The sequence below is a fragment of the Rhodnius prolixus genome, unplaced genomic scaffold, assembly GCF_049639745.1.
Source record: "Rhodnius prolixus isolate KJV_2025 unplaced genomic scaffold, Rpr scaffold_7, whole genome shotgun sequence".
NCBI lineage: Eukaryota > Metazoa > Arthropoda > Insecta > Hemiptera > Reduviidae > Rhodnius > Rhodnius prolixus.
The window spans coordinates 16264435-16279717 of NW_027411582.1; the positions used below are offsets into that span (position 1 = coordinate 16264435).

The following is a 15283-nucleotide window of genomic DNA, read 5'->3' on the forward strand; positions in this document are numbered from 1 at the left end:
TTGAAGTTTATTATTTTAATTGGCTGGTATATGAAGCTGAATCAGAGTAGAAATATGCAGTATCTGAGTTAATTATCGACATCAAATCGATAAAAGACCTTCTAAAAATGCCTAAAAGAAAGAACAAATTCTACGTATTAGAAATGCTTTTACAGGGTGTTCATTTTAAGACGGCTCAAATGCATTTCATGCTTAAACGGTTGACCTGAGCCAAAAATGGTAGAGGAAAAATTTGTTGCTCGTCACCTCTAGTTTCAAAATATGTGACTCGATTTTAGATTCCTGATTGCGTACGCGTCAGACTCACAAGACAGTTTAGCCTGGAAGTTATCAACTGCTCTCTGTACCTGAGGAGGCACCTTTGAAGGCACAGTACATGCTTCACAAGTTGAAAAAATGCATTATTTGATAAATTAAGGAATATGTTTGATCCTTTACATGAATGATATTAATCACTTAAATATGTGGCAGGAGGTTTCCAATTTTTTTTGGTAATTAAACGCAACTCTCCCAAGATTACCAAATAATTATTAAACCTTCTTGTTTGTAACAGATGTAAAATTAATTTTTAGCCATTTTGTGTATGCTTGAGAACATCTAAAGCTCTTAACATTTGATTTTTCTTAGAAAAATCACTCGGAAAACGACTTATTACCCGATATTAAGAAAAATACCAGCTTTACTGCCTTGGCAATATTTTTAGTAGAAAGGGGATGAAAAAATACATAATGACCTATCACTTGCTCTTCTTTCTCTTTGATAACAAGTTAAAAAATTGAAATATGATTTAAAACATCATAGTTTGAAATGGCCTTGAACCTTTAATTTTGAAGATATCGAATTGCGGTTTCCGGTTTCTTTCACAACTTTTTATACTCTTTAAAACTGTGTATATGAAAATGGGGGCTACCTGCGAACCGTCACTTTCGGTCTCTCGTCAGCCGCGTACGCGATCAGGAATCTAAAATCAAGTCACATATTCTGAAACTAGAGGTGACGAGCAACAAATTTTTCCTCTACCATTTTTCGGTCAGATCAACCGTTTAAGCATGAAATGCATTTGAGCCGTCCTAAAATAAAATCCCTGTATAGTTTTAATCGATCTTGAAATTTTAACTGCCGATTAAATCCTTCTAAATTTTATCCAAGTAATAGAATGGACTTTTTCGGACTCACGAAAACGAATATGGTAACATGAAATCAAAAATTTGACAGTTTAAACAACTTTCTTTATTTAGTAAGAGATGGTTAAAGGTATGGATTTATTGTGATATCGTCCAGTAAATTTCCTTATTTCAAATTGAAAATTTAATTCAACGAGGTTGCTCTTTCTTATATTATAAAACCTTCTTTTTTTCTTGTTTATCGGTAAAATATAAATTTGGCTTATAAAGGAAACTAGACATTTTATTCCGTTAGTCACAATTTCAACGTGACCTACTAAATTAGGGCCATAGAATGGAGGGAGGGCTTGCTATTGTGGGGCTACAGGTAATTTTCCAAAGAGCCTGCCTTTGACCCTCTTTACACCTTTGCTAAAGTAGGGTTGATCTCCCTGCGGTCCTCAGACACCCTTTCTTAGTCAATACTTTGACCACAACTTTGTCTACCATCGAACACCTACTACGAACACCGAATTTCTGGAGAGTCTAGGCTTAAATAACTTGAAATTCTTAAATAAATAATTAAATATTTTCAATTTTATTATTTTAACCATAGAATTACTTATTTTCACTTTTTCTAAGAGAAAAATGATTTGACTTTAAGCATTTTTAAAATTATTTTTACGTTGAAAAAACATGATAACCTGGATATAACATAAGACATATTACTGAGAAGATATTAGACAGATTTGCACATTTTGTGCAAAATATGAAATCGAAGATTTGCCGGAAAAACAATATTGGTTTTTGTTTGATTCATTTAACTAAAACTCCATACACTCAGGTAAAAATCCATGGTTCTTCCGCTTCCTCTATATCGGTTCTTTTACAACTCTAGAGGAAACCCTATCCAAAGTAACCGTCCATTTAGGACATCAATATAATTTATATAATCAATATAATTAATTCATTAAAATTTAGGAATTTTTTATTTAATTGATAACAGTATTAATGAACAGATCACTTGATCTAATCTAAATATAACAGTATTAATGAACAGATCACTTGTTCTAATCTAAATATAACAGTATTAATGAACAGATCACTTGATCTAATCTAAATATAACAGTATTAATGAACAGATCACTTGATCTAATCTAAATAAAAATTATTTAAAAATATATAATTTATAGTTCTTTAAGATATAATTACAATTATTATTTCTTTTTACTTTATTTTCTATTGTTAACAGGAAAGTTAATTTAATTTTTGTTTATGAGAATGGTTTTTAGTTATTTCTAATTTTGTACCATAATTTTGAACTTTCATAGGTATGTTTGGAAATGTAAATATGGGTCAATCCCACTGTTATATACATAATTGTATCGAAACAGTGTTTAATAAATAAAAAAAATGAATAAATACAATGGGAAACCCTATCTATCTAAAACCCAAATAACTTGCCTGGAATAAATGTTCATTAACAATTCTTCAAATAAAAATGGTTGATTCCCTAATTTAATGCAAGCAAGATTGATTTTATTTTTGATCGTTTTCAAATTTGCATAAGCGATTCACTTCAAAGCGTATAGAAAATGACTCTGCGTTAGCCGTCTATTTACTAGCTCCCGAATCGACAATTTCAACATATGACTGTTCGCTCAAAATCTTTTCATAAGAAGCAATGCTTTGTGGAAACCTAATTGGCTGCTTGTATTTTGTGAATTGAATTATAGTCAAGTAATACACAGTATTAAAGTAAAGCGAAGTATTGTCTAATTTTTTAGGCCATGCTTTATCAACTACCAAATTAGGTGTCAATGGACGGAGGCGATTAGTATACATACTTTACTACAAATGTTCTCATATTAAACATTAAGTAAAAATCTAAGGGTAGACCGGGGGAATCGAACCTACTAAACCAACAATACATCTTAGCTTTGCGGGTCTAGTTTCTTAACACGCTCGGCTATCGTGGCGCCTCTCATTACACAGCATTATTTCGTCCAAAATAATAAAGTAATAATTAAGAACATAGTATCGATATTTAATTCATCAATTCTTTTAATAATTCTTACAATTACGAATGAATCAAATGAATAAAATTATTCATGGTAAGGTTTTCTAACTTAATAAGCGCAGATAAAACTCCATAAACTAACTCCCATAAATACTTAATAAAAGTATTTAAAAAAAAAAGGTAAACAAACGTACATTGGTGTTTAAAGAGTAATAAAAAACTGCTATAAATCAAACATTTTATTACTGATTAAACAGAGACAAAAAATAGATGACCACATATTATCACGATACGTTTTTATGGTTCTAATTGTCGTTTATTGTTTTCAGCTATATTTTTTTAAATAAAAAGTTTAAAGTATTGATTTTGAAGTTTTTTTATTTTTATTATTTTTATACTTGTTATATGCTTATTGGCCCAAGAGTTAGGGGGCATGTCAGTAGTATAACGAACATTGCACGTCATTGTTCTGTACTGGCATTTCGCCCATTGATTTTTCATTTATAATTCATTACGAACTTAGTACAAGCTTGAACATGCATGCCTTTACACGGTAACATTACCGTTTCATGCTTAAGCTCAATTTCCTCATGTTATTTTTATTTTTATTTATTTATTTTTTTTTAAAACTCTATTCAATTGGAAAAATATAATAAGTTTTGAAGAAGAAATTTATTGTTTCATTTAATAAAATTATAGAGTTTCTCAAATTTAAAAATTGATTTGTGAGGGGTTTTTATCTATCATTATTCATCTGTGCAATGAAATCAACAATAACAAAAAACTGTTTTTAACAAAGTTCAGAAACCTGAAGTATCTTTTAATTTTATGGCGCCCCAAAAAAATAAAAATAAAAAAGAATCACAAGAAAAAAAATAATAATCACATAATTAGCGAACAGCCCTGCGGCAGCTAACATGAGAATCATATTTTTCATTCCTAATTTATAAATTTTAAAACAGGTTGCCCTTAAAAAAAAAGATCTTTAACAATCTAAAAAGATCTTCTTAAAATCCTTTTTTAAAATTTTGATGGTATTTCATCAAAATATCATTTCTTTCACTGATGTTTTTTTTTGCTTTTCTATTAATCTGCGATAGAAACTCTACCAAATCTTTCAGCTAGAAATACCACGTTAATAAATTTGTGAATTTTTAGATTACAAAAAAATAGATACAACGATATTATCCACAAATTCTTACGCTTATTGCACATTTGGTTCTATAATATGGATTTTAATCCTTTTAATAAAATTCTTCAATTCTTCGTTTCAGAATCTTTCTTTCTAATAATGCGGATTTTTCTTAAGATTCCACGATATTATGGTTATTTAATTATTATTTTTATTTTACCTCTTAATGTCTAGTCATTGTGAGTGAACTAAGAGATATTATATAAATAGAAATAATAATATTACGGCGAGTAAGGCGCCACGATAGCCGAGCGTGTTAAGAGACTAGACCCGCAAAGCTAATAAGTATTGTTGGTTTAGTAGGTTCGATTCCCCCGGTCTGGTCCTTGGTTTTTATTTAATATGCAATATGATAACTTTATAGTAAAGTATGTTTGCTAATCGCTTCCATCCACGACACCTAATTTGGTAGCTGGACGTAAAGCTCGCCTGAAAATATAGGTATTACTACTATTAAAGCGAATAACACAGATTGTGTGTCTTCAACACCCTTCATTTAGATACTATACTGCAAAAATGTTATGCAGCCAAATGCACGTGTTATTATTGTGTAAAAAATGGTGGTCATTTCCATGTAACTATAAATTTGTTTAATTATTTCAACTCCAATTCTAATTTTTTTTTCTTCGTGAGATTCGTATTCTGGTGCGAAGTCCATCTTTGTACTTTTTATATTTTGTACATTTTTGTTTTGTGCATTCTTATCTGTAATGAATCGCTGAGGTTTCAGGTATCTGTCTTTCCTTTTGCAGCATTTGTACTCAATATTACTTGTAATACTCAATTTTATACTTAAAGAGTAATTAGTCAATGTAGGTTTGCTAAATTTAATACTTAATACCTAAAACATAACTTCTCAACGGTATATCCCCGTTTAATAATTCATAATTAGCTTTTATGGACATTAAAGTAAAGCAACACTTCTCTGAAAATGCGGTTATATTACTGCAATAAAATTTTGAATGATATTGCGCTCAGGCTTGAATTTATTTTATATACTAAATAAAATAATTTTAAATTTCATAAAAATGCTTGCCTTAATCAGAAAAGTGAGGTTTTTTAAATTCTACACCATTTTCGCGTGGCTTGTATGTCTGTATTATTATTGTGATGAAGATGATGATGATGATGATTTTTTTTTTTTTAATTTTTTTTTTTATTTTTTTTATTTTTGGCGCATTAACAACTGAGGTCATTAGCGCCCGGAGCTTTTTTCAGTGCACTGCCGGCCTCCGGACAGTGTTCTCTCGTTACAGACAACACTGTCCATCACCGGACAGTGAGCTGTAAGAAGCTCCTAGGAAGAGAAAATATGATGATTATTTATTATTACTATTATTATTGTTTTTAAGGCACGTCTATAAATGAGATTATTCGCGCTCGGAGCTTTTTTCAGAGCACTTGCGGCTTCCGGACCTTCATCGGATGTAAGAAGTCTCTAGGAAGTGAAAATTCTTAGTGCCGGTGTAGCTGGATTCTCTAACCTGGGAGATCTCCGTTGGAATTCAAGGTATGGTGGAAATAACGAGACTGATACTGCTACAGAAGAACTATGCATGCGCCAGATCCTAACGACCGACAGCTGTGCAGCGTACAGCCTTCTCTTTCGATTACAGCGTCTCACTTGTTTGTAGAGAAATCTGTCTGACCGGAACCGTCGTTTGTGTAAGAGGTTGTTAGTTTCGTTTTGCCCGAAAACATGATACTACACATGTAGTAGAGCAACGAATTGTCCTGAAATTTCACATGAAACTGGGTAAAACCTCTACTGAAACTAATCTTTTATTAAAAGAAGTTTATGGCGATGAATGTTAATCACGTGCGCAAGTTTTTGAGTGGTTTAAGCGTTTCCAAGATGGCCGAGAAGACGTCGGAAATGATGACCGCCCGGGTCGCCCGTCCACGTCCAAGACGGATGGAAATATCGATTATAATTAATCAAACATTACTACCGTGAGGTGCTTGCTCAACTCCGTGAAAGTGTAAGGAAAAAAACGACCCCGATTTGTGGAAGAACAAGTCACGGGGGTCTCCATCAAGACAACGCGCCGGCTCACACTGCATTGTCTGACAAGACGTTTCTAGCCAAATACAACAGTCCCAGTTTTAGGCCATCCGCCTTATTCGGCCTGACCTAGCCCCATGTGACTTTTATCTGTTTTCCTAAGTCAAATCTGCATTAAAAGGGGCACGATTTCAGTCTCCATTGAAGCTGTGAAAGAAAAAGCGCCAAGCGTCATACAGGAGCTCACAGAAAAAGACTTCCAGCACTGTTTCGAACAATGTTATTTTCGCATGGGGCGTTGTAGGGATAGGGGAGGGGTGTATATTGAAGGTGTTAATAACTAAATATGTATAAATTTAAAATAAAATGTTTTACAGCAATAGTCTCGTTATTTAATAGCCACACCTCGTATTACTGAAATTAGCATTTTTTTTTTGTCATCCTAATAATCAGATATGTTACCTTATTGCGAATTGAATTTAGAAGCAAACTGTTCCAAATTGTTTTCTTTATTATCAAAAACATTTAAACCTCATTGTAATTTAGATTTCTTCGTTGATAAACCAGAGATATTTCTTTGGTAGAGCTTTAAAGAAATTAGAGTGTAATTTTCCACTAGAATAAATGTTACATCCCTAAAAACTTTATACGAATTCGCACGGCGTATGGCTTAACAAATTTTAGAATAAAAATACTTTAAAAAACTAGATGAAAATGTGAACTAAACTCAGCATAACAATGGGCCCATTATTTTAGCAATTGCAGAAAAATGGAACATATGTATTTATGTTTTAAAGAATACTGTACAGTGTGGTTTAAAATTAATTGAACTTCATATAGTTTTTTAATTTATTTTTATTGTATAATTGGTATTTGTAGTTGATTGAATTTGTAGACTTGTTTGTGTATCTCTATATTAAATTCTCATGTATTTGTGTTTGTGAGTACAGTGTTTAGTTGTGTATATGTGTGGTATACATGAATGGGAACATCTCCCTCTCCGCTTCATCGTATCTCAAACTACCGCTAGAATGAGGTCATCGCATCAAGGTCTCCACACTTCTTTTCACACTATTACACATACAAAGACACACATAAAATCATAAATAGGATATGTATATACTCACAAACAGAACATACATATATAACATCGTATATACTCTGCACATATCTTCTATTTTGTATTATATTATACAAAGCTTTCATTTAGCAGTTAGCCTGCAAACTGACACAATTCACTGCTAATTTTACGCTCAATAATTTCTCAACACTTGATGTTCTTTTTCTAGTTATTTCCTTTCTGTTATAAGCTGAAAATTTAATAACTTCAAGTTTTTAATTTGACTAAAAGATCAGTTATTTTTTCTTTTTCATTTTTTCCCCTTGTTGTATTTTTATTTCTCTTTTTATGTGCAATGAATCTTGGTTTTATTTTGTGAGCTTGCGGGAGTTGTTTGATTCCATTCTACTTCTAAAGATCTGTTTTAAGTTGTAGGGGAAAGAAACCCTGAATTTTGATTCGTTTATCCGTTGTCTCAATCAAGGAATCTCGTACAATTATCCTCTGTTTTCCAGTCAACGAAATGCCTGAAAAACAGGGTTGCTACTTAGCCCCAATCTTGTTTAGCATCTACTTGGCTGATGTCTTGGGGATTTAAAGAAAAGGAAGCGCGATCGTGCTGGAGTAACAGTTAAATTGATATTACCATCTATTCCTTGAGCTCTGCTAACCATTTCAATTCATAATCTCTTGGAAATCAAAAAATTGATCCAGAAATAAACCTTGGATTGTAATCAAAGGGCAACCACATGATTTGCTACTGGATAATAGGGGAAATACAACGGTAATCTCAGGTATACCGTATAATTGAGCTCACAATTAAATAATCCAATACCTAGGCACAAAATATACGATCGTTTTTATATTACCTTATCTGCTATAGCAGGGGGTGTCAATTAAATCACTAGTCAAACACTTGACTTAGATTCATGCGGGCCACAACATATTTGCAAAATTTTTCCTAGTTTTACAATATTTGGATTCGGAAACTGAGAACAGACAATCTTCATTAAGGTAGATAGATGTTTATCCAGTCAATTTTGATCTGTATGTCATTTTGTTTGATTTCATAGTCGGCATAGTTGAAATAGATTTTTGAGTATTTCTCACCCTAAATAAGAATATATTTTTGGGAATTCCTACTTCGTCCTTTTAAAAAACCGAATCATTCTGGAATTCCACTGTGAGTGGCCGACATATGGTCTTCCGAACGTCGCTGGAACTAAGTCAGCGCGTTTATACAAGCCTACAGGCCCCCTAGGAAAGACCCTGGGCCACGTGTACATTGATGGCTGGCAGAGTCACTTCTGGAATTATTGCATAGTCTCAGGCAAAATTCCAACTTCCATTACAATTACAACACTACTTCCATTGCAATTACAACACTACTTCCATTTCAATTACAACACTAGTTCCATTACAATTACAACACTACTTCCATTACAATTACAACACTAGTTCCATTACAATTACAACACTACTTCCATTACAATTACAACACTACTTCCATTACAGTTACAACACTACTTCCATTGTCACTTTGTAATTGCAATTTACGTAGATTTAGATAGATAATATTCTGTATTTAGTGTATACGAGCATACTCGTCTTCAAGTAGTTAACGGAAACTGGGAATGGGTGTACGATATTGCCTCGAACCTTTCCTAAGCGCTATTTACTTCATAAAAAAACATTTTCTATTTTCATTTTATTTCAGTGCATCGTGGGCCACCAAGAAATTACCTTGGGGCCCCCCATGTGCTACAGTAAAAAACGTTCACAGCAATACTATCACTTGTAACAGTAAGAGAAGGTAACAAAATTTATATGATATCGTATAAACAAACAAAATATAGTTAGCAATGCTTATTTACAAATAAATACCTTGGATATTAAATACAGCTATTTCAACTTAAATATTGTATAAAGAGGTAACGTTAAGCTTATATTACTTCCCAACACGCTCTTTAAAATCCTTGATAACACATCGGTATTTATCTATCTAAAGTGGGAAATTAATGTCACTCAGGTATATATTAACTATGTTGGAGGTGAGGTTTATACGCACAGCCTAGGTAGGGTAATAACTCTGTGGAAAGAGGTGGTAGAGAGAGGTATATGTAATTGGAAGTGTGGCCAATTGACTAACAGCTTAGCCAATCAAATAGTATGTTTACGTGAGTGTAAATAAATGGCTTTGATAAAGGGAATCAGCTTAATGAATTGTAAATAATTTGGAAAATTATTTGCGATGTTTTATTTAATATTGAGACAATTTAACTTGAAAAATAAATAAATAGATGATAGAAATTTTTTGGAACCTTATTTGAATAATTTAAGAACACGATCTGCATTACAAAGAACAGGGCAATGTTTACGATTTTACCTAATGTTTTTACCTGTGCGTAGCAATACCTACGAGGGTCGTTTGAAAAGTCCGTGCAAAGTCAGAGAGATAGCACTACTGGCGCGTATCGAGGTTATGTTTAGTTAGTAGCATATCTTGGAAGAACACACACCAAGTTTCAGCCAGATCGGTCTATTTCTTTGTGTTTGGCATTCGTTTGAATCGAGGAAGTCGAGTGATTTTCAAAAAATGGACGAAAAAGAATTTCGTGTGTTGATTAAACACTACTTTATGAAAGGCGAAACGCCTCAGGAGACTAAAGAGAAGATTGATAAACATTATGGTGACTCTGCACCTTCGATTAGAACAGTTTATAAGTGGTTTCAAAATTTTCGGAGTGGCCATATGGGCACAAGTGACGCTGAACGTTCTGGACGCTCTGTTGAGGTTACTACTCCAGAAATCATTGATAAAATCCATGATATGGTGATGGATGACAGAAGAGTGAAGGTGAGTGAGATTGCTAGTGCTGTGGGCATCTCGAATGAACGGGTACATAATATTTTGCATCAACATTTGGACATGACAAAGCTATCCGCAAGATGGGTGCCGCGATTGCTCACGCTTGACCAAAAACGAAATCGTGTGAGGTGTTGCAAGGACGGTTTGCAGCTGTTCCAGAAGAATCCACAGGACTTTAAGCGTCGTTTCGTCACTGTGGATGAAACATGGATACATCACTACACTCCTGAGACCAAAGAACAATCTAAACAATGGGTTACCAAGGGGGAATCTGCGCCAAAAAAGGCGAAGACCGTTCCTTCGGCCGGAAAGATTATGGCGACTGTCTTTTGGGATTCGCAAGGAATAATACTCATCGACTATCTGGAAAAGGGTAAAACTATTATAGGTGCATATTATTCATCGTTATTGGACCGTTTGAAAACCGAGCTGCAAGAAAAACGCCCACGATTGGCCCACAAAAAAGTCCTTTTCCATCACGACAACGCACCAGCTCACACCTCAGCAGTTGTGGTAGCAAAATTAATGGAAATAGGGTTCCAACTCGTTTCACATCCCCCCTATTCACCAGTCTTGGCTTCCTCGGACTACTATTTGTTCACCAATATGAAGAAATGGCTGGCGGGAAAAAGATTTTATTCAAACGAGGAGGTGATTGCAGAAACGAATGGCTATTTTTCAGACTTGGATAAATCCTATTATTCGGAAGGGATCAACAAACTAGAGCAGCTTTGGACGAAGTGTATAAGCCTAAAAGGAGACTATCTTTAAAAATAAAAAAGGTTTACCCGAAAAAATTAAGTAGTTTTTATTTTTGCACGTACTTTTCAAACGACTCTCGTATAATCCTCTTGTAGCTAAGGATCTACAATAACCTAGGTAATACACAAAAATTCTGCTAACACTTAACTCTTTTTGATTAATGATTAATTTATTTGCAGGCATACACTTTATATTAGCAAATCTCAAATACGTCTTTGCTGAATAAAATGCACAAAAGTTGATTTAAAAGCGATCCACATGTATATTTGATTGCAATGATATGCTCCTGTTCTTAATACTGCATTTTCTTTTCAAATGTAAAATTCTCCAACAGCTTAGATCTTATTTCCTTTCAAATTTTTTAGCAACCAATTTTCTTGCTCCAAAAGTAATTCTGTTTGAAAAATTATTAAGCATAAAATCTAAAGATCAGATAAATGCAATAGTTTTCTTTTGTTTATGTTGATTTCTCTGCTCATCCTAATATTATTTTTAACTTTATATTTTATTTGCTTTATTGAGATAGGAAACTTTAACGTTTGATATTAGGTACGATCAATACCCAATACACTTACTTTGTAAGGTGCGTTTATGATTCTGCGAAGAATGAATAGAAGGAACTTTTTTATAGCTTGCAAGTTGTAAGGTTTGGCAGCCATATTGACCAAATTGAGATACATACTTAACTTTATATTATTTAATTGAGGCGCCACGTTAGCCCAGCTGTTAGAGGCGAGACCAGCAAACTTAGTATGTATTGTTGGTACTGGGTTCGATTCCCGGGCTTGGCCTTAGATTTTATTTGATGTGTAATATGAGAACTTTGTAGTAAAGTATGTTTGCTAGTCACCTATGTCCACGACACCTAATTTGGTAGTTGGACGTAAAGCTTGCCTTAAAAAAATAGGCATTACTTTACTTTTTGTTTACTTTCGAGCAATTTTTAGGTTTTGAACCCAATCATTTTCTAAAACACACTTTTTTCGGATTCAATGGAACTCAAAACCTCTTTTGAAAATAACACGAAATTGAAAAATTGGAAACATCGTCGTAATATAATTATTAAATTAATTACTACTATTAAAAGAATGTAAACACTGAACTTTTGTACTAAAACGAAAAATTTATTTCTCTTGAGATGGAACCACGAAATTTAACGAACATCAGCAAAATGGAAAAAAGATGATCAGCGAGAATAATCATCAAGAAACTGTATAGAAATCGTTGATGATTTTTTTTTTAATGCTGGGTGATTGAATTGGAAAGAAGTGTTTTTCACATCATCCATTCATGGGTGATTTATATATACTTAAAATCAGGGACAGGTGTTGGTCTAGTGGTCAAGAGCATGGCTTTGTGATAAGGAGATCACCGGATCGAATCCCGCGTATGACTACTTTTTATTTGTTAGAAAAAAATTTGTTTATAGTAAATTATGAGCTTTCTGCCCCCCCCCCCGTTTACGACACCTAACTGGTAGTTGGACGTTAAGCCTCGCCTGTAAAAGTAAGCGATTACTTTATACATAAAAATTATTTGAAGATTCAATCAGAACTAAACAGGTGGAAAAGATGGCGCTGCTGTTGGTTGAGAAGAGATTTTACTTTGAACTTTTTATACAAAAAAAAAACATACAATTTGCTTTCCTTTTATACTGATTACCCGTCAAAAAATTCTAATACAGTTTATGAATTCTAAAAACTTTTGATATCAAAGTTTTATTTCGATACCAGTTGCAATACTATTCAAGAGTCAAATATTGCTATGAAGTAATTTGTAGTGTTAGATGACATAACTGATGATATAATCAATTCCAAAAAATAAAATAAACAAGTTCTTCTCTACTTGCAAGTACGGCTTAGTATGACAACATATACTTGTATGATCACGCGAGAATAGCGATTGTATCAGCAATAAAATTTTATCTCCATTTTACAGACTCTGTCTTGCTTTTTAGACTTCATATTTGACCGTTCTAAAAAGTTTTGCACATTTTAGATGATGCATAAATAATTTTGAATATTGTACATCTTTTCTAGTGGAATTGTTTTATATTTCCTTTTCGTTTCGCCTAAGAGAGAAATAGTTTGTTGAAACCAAATTTTAGATTTTCAATTTTTTCTCAAAATTGTGTTTGTTTTGATTGCCTATTGTTCTGTATGGTCAGTGTAAATTTTCCCTCGACTACGCTTGTTCCTGAGCCTTAAAAAGAAACAACCTTTTTTTGTGCTTATTATTAACAAGCTTTTGGGTCTGTTTTAGGCTATTCATTAACAGAAAGAAATTTTTTCCATATTTACTCTGGGTTAGGGGACCCTAAAAATTAGAAAATCCGGTTCAAAAATTTAATGCGATTTATTTAGGCTCCAATTAGGATTTAATTGCTCAATTCGTTGTTTAGAAAAACTCATCAAAAAGGAATGCTTATGATTATTATTAATATTATTTTTAAATGATTTAAGGCGCATCAACATCTGAGATTATTGGTACCAAAGCTTTTTTTAGTGCACTGCCGGTCTCTTGACAGTGTTCTCTCGTCACAAACAACACTATCTATCACCGGACATTTGAGCTATAAGACGCTCCTAGGAAGAGAAAAAAACCTAAGCGCCACAGCAGCTGGATTCGAACCCGGGAATCCAATACGCTAACCTCATAGCTAATACCTTCCCCGTGAATGCTTATTATTATTAAACGCCCAAAATGGAGAAAAATAAACTAAGCCATTCTATTAGTAAATGAACACTACCACCTTCGCTTCAGGAAAATGCTAAAAGTTATCAAGATATAACAATTTCCAAGAACAACTATTATATTGTAACATATTATAACCGAGCGGAAAGAATAACAGTTAAAGAAACATAAACATTTATTGGTCTTTAAAATAGTCTTATATTAAATAAATATCTTTACTTAACTATAACTGCAAGAAAAATTCTCTATTTTATAACTTCTCGGACTATTTTCTTAAACATGGTGTTATAAAAATTGATTTCTTGGATACATGTGGTACCAAATTGTTGAGGGGATCACGTAATATTGAAAAAAAATACGAGTATTCAATCTGCTAACTGCAACATTAACAAATTTAAGATTCACTGAAACTTGCTCTTCGTTAAATTGAGCGCAGTTTATAATAAATCAATTGCTGAAACATGTGTTGTGCCAAATTGTGCTGGATAATTATATTATTTTTTTTTTGCGATGGTTAAGATGTTCAACTTTAGCATAAATCTTGTCATTACTATTACTATAGACTACTTAAGATTTATATTTCAATTTAGCATAACTGAGGCAATAACTTTCTAGCACATATTACGAAGTTATTATGACGTCAAGATAAGAATCATTATTACATTGTATACATGCGTATGTATAACCTAGACATGAATAGGTATGAAAAAGGAAGCGAAACAATCGTTAGTAGGGTTCAAGATTGTGCTGTTGTTTAAACGAGCTAACCTTAACATAAAACCTTTACATAACTGTTACAAGATCCTCAGATTATATTAGGTACCTAGACGCTAGTGTGTTTGCCTTTGGGAAACCATTTCATATTCTTTTATCTATTTTTTTAAAAAAATTCTTTTGAACGTAATATAAGTTCTGAAGCGTGCTTCTTGTGTTTTATTGCTTACATAAAAAGAATTTCTGACGTAATTTTAATGCATAATAAAAGAGAAGAAACTATATGTCAGACGTGAAGGTTTATAGTTGGGTCGTTAACTGTATATAATTTTTCAAAGATCTTTTTATTTATTTTTTATAAATAATTTTTGCCACATCTTCTTCTCGTGTGGTGTTTAAAATATTAGAACTTGCTAATACTTCGTGAAATAGGTCTATCATACTTTCATTCTAATCACAAGTCTATAAAAATAATTCTTCACAGAATAATTATTATTATTTACTTTGAGCTAAATAAGAACTCAACTCAGTGCAAACTAGAGTGTATAAATTGGGTTTAAAAAATCTCAAACGGAAATGATAAAAAAAAGAAGTGTTTTTAAAAATTAACCAGAATATTTGCATTACATTAAATTATTTCGCGTGAGAACTGTTCCATTAAAGCCAAAGAAGTTTTATATCTTCCAATTACAAATGTTATATTGTAACATATTGTAACCGAGCGAGAAGAATAACAGTTAAAGAAACATAAACATTTATTGCGGTCATGATATAGTCTTAAAATAGTCTTATGTTAAATAAATATCTTTTCTTAACTATAACTGCAAGAAAAATAAAAAATTGAATTGTTGAATTGGTTCAGAT

The 15283-nt window shown here is 32.6% G+C and overlaps 1 protein-coding gene across 8 annotated transcripts in view; it reads left to right on the plus strand.

The window, feature by feature from the left end:
* cpx (synaptic transmission protein complexin) overlaps positions 1 to 15283 on the plus strand; it is a 1020744-nt gene that overhangs the window by 305420 nt on the left and 700041 nt on the right. The window lies entirely within an intron of this gene.